The sequence below is a fragment of the Anopheles aquasalis genome, chromosome 3, assembly GCF_943734665.1.
Source record: "Anopheles aquasalis chromosome 3, idAnoAquaMG_Q_19, whole genome shotgun sequence".
Lineage (NCBI taxonomy): Eukaryota > Metazoa > Arthropoda > Insecta > Diptera > Culicidae > Anopheles > Anopheles aquasalis.
Window position 1 is genome coordinate 19264096 of NC_064878.1, and position 7500 is coordinate 19271595.

Genomic DNA, 7500 nt, shown 5'->3' on the forward strand with positions numbered 1-7500 from the left:
CTATAATGCTATCTTTTTATTGAGAAACTTTTCCCAAAAAGTAATGCACAAATGCTTGTTTGTTTGGAGATAATACAAACAGCAGAAAGCTAGATTAGTTTTGCTTCCATCATCACCCTACACATGGCTGAGAACGCAAACCACAAGCAGCTTCTGAAAGACCTTTGGTTGTTCGGGGCAAACAGCTCTTTCAACCATGATTGGTCCCGAAGGAATTCAAAGTTGATTTAGTTTATCTTCACAGGTTTAGTAGAATCTCTAAACTCTCTCTTCTAGGAACAGCTTGCTTTAAATCCTATCACGGTTTAAACTAGGAAGTTGGATGAATTTAAACCCAACCCCCCTTGCATGCTCAGGCGTCATAATTGAACTTACTTTATAAAAATACTCTCTATTTAAGAAATAATTATATTGAAACGAATTCTGATACATTTGTTAGGATATGAGGTAAGCAAAAAAAAGAGTTTTTTAAGCAAAGAACCTTTCCTGAATGTGAATGATAAAATAAATTCCGGGAGCTAACATCATACTACATCACAACATTGTTAGCCAAGATAAGAAGATTGGAACGCAAACTGAGAAATACCAGATGCCAGATAGACGAAAGAAACTCGAATTGGGTGTTCGCTTCGGAGCTTCAGGGTAAGAAGCCCAGAGACGGTACCTCCTCCGAGAAAGATTGGAATGGGGTAGAAGTTTGATGCAGTATAATTAAATTAGAACAAGCCATAGTTCCGTTATGTTTTCAACCTGACATAAGCCTATGCTCCATCCCACATGCCTACAAATCAGCTTCTCTTCTCAGGTGTCTCAGCATGTGTAAGCATTAATTACCGCTCCGTTCTTCCAGTTCTTCCATTCTCCGAAGCATAACCCTCCATCTCAGGTGGTTACCACCTTCCAGTCGGTCTATGCTTTTTTTCATTTTCCACGCTTTTTTCTCTATTCTTCAAGTGTACTGCGCTCAGCGTGATGGCAAGGCCAGTTGGGGGTCGTTATCGGAAGTGATCATAAATGGAGAGAGAGTGAGAGATACGCTTCCCGCACAGTCCTCGGGGATCGATTTCCACCTTTTGAAGTCCACGGGGAGCATTCTATTTACAGTACGGCCATTGACGATGCTGCGGATTGCATGAACACGCGTCTTGGCACAGCTGGAACCGTTCGGCACGACGCGGTAATGAAATGGCAACACTTAACGCGATTAACGAAATTAAATTCAAGAAATTTTGTTCCCGTAGAGTGTTGGTTTTTATATTGACTTCTTGGTTTCACATGCAATGTATCCGAATAATCAATACAAAATTAAACAAACATTTTTTCATTTCGGTTCCATCTATTTTATTATTCTTTACATTAATACACACATATTCCATCTCGTCGTTATGCAAATATAAGTAATCAATAGTCATCAACAAATACTGTTTAACTACGGATACAATCTACTTCTTCGGAACCGGCCAGAACATTTGCACTCGCTTCTGGCTTTAATTGCTGCTAATATTGACATCATACTATCAATACCGTTGTTGCAATAAAATAACCCATCATCACCGGCTCCCAACTATGCAAAGGAGTTGCCTCACGATCTAGCTTCTTCTTGTAGCTTGTTGATCTTCCTGCGAGGCCTCGAAACAGTAGCCGTGTCTCCGGGAAATTACCGGTAGCAGCCAGCCATCTCCGGGAAGCCATCCATTAAACCTTCCTTACATCATTTGCACCCACTTTGGTTCACCTCGGGGAGCACAAACCTCGACACATTCTCCTGCATCTCCTATGACGAACCAAGGCCTTACCGATCTGCAAGCATTCTTAACCAAATACGTGAGCTGCATTAAGCGATGGAGGAAGTGTGAATAATATAACCGCAAAAAAAATCAAAACGGAAAAGGTCTTCTCTACTTTGATCTTTTGGCGAATCTTTGGCAAATGTGTGGCAAGAGATTACATGAATAATTGGTTTCTAGGTTACAATTAGGGTATTCGAATTACACCTAAAAGTTAGTAAACTTGTTTAAACAACATATAAAGTTCACAACGGCTAAAAGTGAAAATAATGTTTTTATCTTCAGATACATAACATGCAAACACCGGAAACACCTGCATGATATCTTCGGTTATGGTGCCAATGAAATGGTCAAAAGTAAAACAAAAGAAACCGGTAGTCGTAGGAAATCACAATCCTTCTCTTTTGTAATAGGATTAACTATGGCGAGATTTTAAATAAAGCATTCTACTCCCATACCCAAACATCGTAGTTATGTTTCCAGTGAGATAAAGGATGCTCTGTAGAGAACGGGACCGATAGTTTAAAGTTGAAAAAAAAAGTTATTTATATTGTTTTCAAACCAGTTCACGTGTAGAAGAGCATGAGTTTGGGATGAAACGTTTCCCTAATCTTTAATTTCCACACTATATGAAAATGTAAAATTTATGATAAAGGATGAAAAGGAAAAGGATAAAGGATGAAAAGGAAGTATCATCTTCAACCACTGCTTGCTTCCTTAGCGAGAAAACGTGTAGCTCGCACACCATGCGATGATAGCTGCGTTAAATGGTCCAATAAAATAAATTATTAAAATCCCATCAAAGATAAGTCGAATCGCAAGTAGAGAGTCGATGGCATGTAAGTAAAGCAATTTCCTTCCACCGTCATCATCATCGTTTCTGCCGTCTTCGTCACAAACCGCGAAGCGTGTAGGACGGATCTCGTGGAGCTCCAAAGTTACTTCGCTTTTGCTCCGCTCGTCAGGCAGAGAAGAATCAGAGTACTTTTTTTATTGATACAAACAAGCTACTCTGCCGCATGTCCTTGAGTTTGGTTTAGAAAAATCGTCATCCTTTCACAGAGCAACAGTTTGCGATGACTATCCATCAGGGTTGGTTTATGGTTTGCTTGAGATAATATCATTACAGCTTTACCCAAGCACTGTGTAATGGGATTTCTCAGCTTCCAATCTTGATTTGGTTGCAAGAGATCAGTTCACCAGCACTTGTTGCCGCAGCACAAATATTACCATATTCGGATGCTTAATTGAATGCTAATTTACCTACCCAAATTCAATTTTCAATTTTCATCATAGCCATAGCATAATTCTATTTTATGTTCAAGGAATGGCTGAAAACAACAATTGTTTTAACCCGTTTTAATAATAAAAAGTACGCATATCACTTTTATAAATAAAATGAAATTTGGAATATAAATAAACGAATTTATTGTTGGAATAAGATTTGCAGCAGGCACATTCTCTATACATGCTTTTCTCACTAAAATGGTTCCATAGATTAAAATAATGCTGAAATTCGTCGTTGTACACGCGGTGGTAGAAAGCGAGAAGAACAAACTAAAAAAACATAGACTGAAGAACAACCGATAAAAGAGCCAAAGAGTAAAACGAAACATTCGTTGACATCATTTTTTATCTTTCGCATGCAAACTTAAGCGTCCACTGGAGAGTCGCGACTCTGGCGACGAATGCGGGAGAGTGTTCTGCTGGTTTTAGCATAATTAATAAATGATCATAAATTGAACCCTACATCTGCCTCAATTTGGTGTCCTTGTTATTTGCAAATTTATGGAAAGGATGGCCGTGTTTGATTCTCGGCCTTTCTAGCACTTCCAGCCACTTAGTCTGGCTTCTCTTTGATTCAAATTAGAGTAAGGTCAATGTCTGCAGTTACATGTGTGTAGAGGAGACAGAATTTATTATCCATTGACTGTCGTTTATTGACTACGAATGAATGATCACCAAGGAATGATCATTTTTCTCTGTCTTTTAAAAAGATATAGCAAAGCGTTTGAATATGGATAAAGTAGAAACAATGCGACCGTGTGTTGCCACGAACTAAGCGCAAAGTAATGCGTTCAAATGAAAGCGAAATATTGTTTCCGGTGGGGTTAAAACACCCCGAAGAAATATTTCCTAAGCGATACAGTATCATTCGGTATAACAAAAGGCCTAGAAATAAGATAAACTAGGATGCTTTGGTAGATTAAAGAAGAGGTCCCCTAAAATCAAAGCAAGTTCAGTCATAAAATGTGATTTATTGGTTCATTTAAAGGTCCAAGCTATTCCTTAATTTCTTCTACCATGTTGCTTCGCTTAAAGATTGTCGAGCTGCTTGCGAAGCCAGCGATCGTTGTCGTGTTCAAACCGTAACCAGCGACAGACTTCTCCTAGACTGGTTTATACTACTACGCTAAGCTAGGAGCGACTTCATCGAGGATTTCAATTTCATTTTTGTTAAATAAAATCATTACATTTGGAAATACAGATCATCTTGGGCATATTTACCACAGTCTTACCAGAACTAAATGTTCGAATCGATATATTTAACTATTTGGTTTTATAATATTTTTTTATGCATTATTTGCAGTCCTACAGTTTCGTATTCAAAATCATTTTTTTATAATCATCACAAAATACCAAAATAAAAATTATCTTCAGAACATGTCACAATCCAGCGTGTCACATTTAGGGAACGCCGATAGCGTTCCATTGATAATCAGCGCTCTGATTATGAACAAGATGTAGGAAGCCAACTAATGGCAATGGCAATGAAAATAACAAAGTTTTGGCTTTGAAATACCGACATCATGAGCTGGCCTGTTCAGCTGTCGGCGAGATAAGTGATACGTTACGCAAGAGGATATTTTAATTGAGCCATTTGAATCGTCTCAAATATTCTGTTCGTCCGCTGTTTTCGAACGAGGTCGTGAGTTTGAAAAAAAAACAAATGCTTGCCATTCTCAGAGTATCTGTTATTTTAACGATCCATTACGTCATGGTAAAGAGGCATGGAATAATTTCATTTCGCTTAATCATTCGGATGAAGCTACTGATCTCGATCATGGCCGTGAAAACAAGCTTTAAACGGCTTTAAAGGCACCAGCTTGAATTATGTTAAGATAAACATTCCATGACATGACTGGTAAACGTTTGGAAAAGAGAAGTATGACATAATTTGCCATTTACATACAAGGAGTGTTATTTCCATCAATGATTTAAAATTGAAGTAATCGATGATTCAACCACCAAAGTATCATCATTGATCAATAGTTCTTTCCATTCGTGGCGGCGCATGTTGTACAATCCGTTACATTACCTTCAATTAGATAAAGGTGCAGACATGCCATTTTTTCTGAGAGCACTACAGCAGCCTGCAACCGCAGGTGGGCCATTCTAACATGCTGTTTACTTTGCATCGAATTCGATGCCAATAAATTTTCCGTTCCGATCACGGTGCGCCCTTGCCGTTGGCATTAATTGTGGCCCAGTGTCCGATACGAGCCAAAGCCGCAACACCAAACACGGAAATCCCTTCCACTTCGTGCGACACGCTATCCCCAACGCTCATCGCCTTTCGCAGCGCCAAAAAGGAAGCGTTGCCGCCGGTTTTAAAAAAACAAATAGCACCGGAGATCACTTAAGGAGCGGCGTATCGGCGCGCCACGCCCGGGTGTAATGTTTCTTTGCGGCAGACAAGACCACTGGTGACCCCTCTGCGTGGTAGCTTAACGGAGAATCCTTTACTTTATGCCTCCATCAAGCGGTACTATCGTGTAGCTAGTCCATATGGACAAATGGACATTCATCGCTGTTTGGCACGGTAATGATGTAGTGGTTTGCGGGAGAACATGGTGCAACAATTGTTTGCATTTAGCAGCAAACATGGAAGCATAAGATGCTTCGATATGTTCTACACGAGCACCATTATAAACCTCGATTCAGGAAGCAAACATGATAAAAACATTGAATGTTTCGTTATAAAATGGTGTAAAATATAATTGATTTCTGTTGTAAATATAGCTTATTGCGCAAATTCAGTTTGTAAACATCTGATTTTCTCCTTAACATTTTTAGTGTGTAATTTAATGAGTAGAAAGTAAGTTAAAGATCATGATATGGACCTTCTGTTATCTGAATACAACGGCAATTACAATTAAATTTGGAAGTGCATCAAAAAAAATACCAACAAAACCAACACAGCATGACCCTGATAGCTGCCAGCAGATTAACCCACAGCTTGCAACACCCTACGGGCTTCTTATCAGCAGTGCTCACATCCGGCGTTCGAAGCAATGCGTTGAAGGTAATGATGATTATGAAATACAGCACAAGGGATCACTTCAGGCCAGAAAGGTTCATCCATTCAAACATTCTCCGGCGAAATTGTTCGCAATCGTAAGACATGCAGCAGAGAGATGTCCGTGAATCGGTCATAAGTTGGCATCGACAGCACTAACCAAGCATCGGACTCGCGTAACGAGCCACGTGAGCAAGTAAAGTGTGTCGAGAAGAAGACCTCGGAAGCACCTTTCGTTTTGCGTGCCGAGTGCGGTTGAGCGAATCGAATTGATAGCCTGGCGCAGCACTTTGCGCTCGTACTCCCCATTTGAACCTTCACCTCCCCAACCTATGGCCAAGATTCGGTCCATCAGCGAATCTACCGCATACCAGACACCAAGCGTACCAACAACAATACCTCCTCCGTGCCTTTAGGTAAAACGTTTTCTTTGCTATCTGCTTTGCGTCTTGACCAGCAACCCCCTGGCACATGCTCCCACGGATCTTTATGCCTCCGGCTAAACCTTCTTTTCTTGACCGCACATCATAAATTTATCTTTCACAAGCCACGCGATTTCGCAAACGACGGCACGGGGACGATGATGTGCACGGTGGGAATACAGTCGGCTTGAAAAACGAGTGCCATCTGATCTTGTTCGAACATCGCTCGAGAGCTCGTGAGCTCAAGGAACACAATGACGAGACCAGCTCCTCCGGTCAATCGCTTCATCAGTTCTGGTGAGCATCGCTATTAACCTCTCGCGAAAGCATACTCACAACTTTCCGCTTTCGTTCTGGCACGAGCTTATGGTAGATGGCAGAGATTGCATATGGGCGCGAGGAGCAAATCGTGGAGAAGGCAAATGATTTACGGCAAAGTGGAGATTGGTCGGCGGCCGGACGGCGCTGAACGCTCCGGAGCGTCCTTGGCCTTGGGGCGGCATGCAAAACTCTCCTCGGTCCGGACGGTCTTGAAGTTGCACTGACGAAAAGATGGCAGAAGAATCGTAACTGATTTAGCAAAACACAAACATGAATTACAGGAGGGCAGGTGGACAAGCGGTTTGCCATTTTTGCCCCAAAGGAAGACACGTTTTTGGTCAAGAAAAAGGAATTAAAGAGGACCAAGTCCATGAAATAACCAAAGGGCAAAGGGTAGACCTCCTTGGTTGTAAATCGAAAAATGTAAATCACAAAAAAAGACTTGTTATTCGTATGCTGACGTGCAAGCACTATAAAACTGTTCTCATCTTTTTTGTAAAATGGTGTCTGTGCTTTTGACAACAAAAAAGGTATTTCGTTAAATATTAGAATGAACTCATGTGTGATCATACAGCGCTTCTTCTTTTATTCCAAAAGTTATCTGCCAACGGTATCGCAGAGTGCCGCAAAATGGTTGGAGTCTGACTGTGATATTAATTAAAATGTCAAT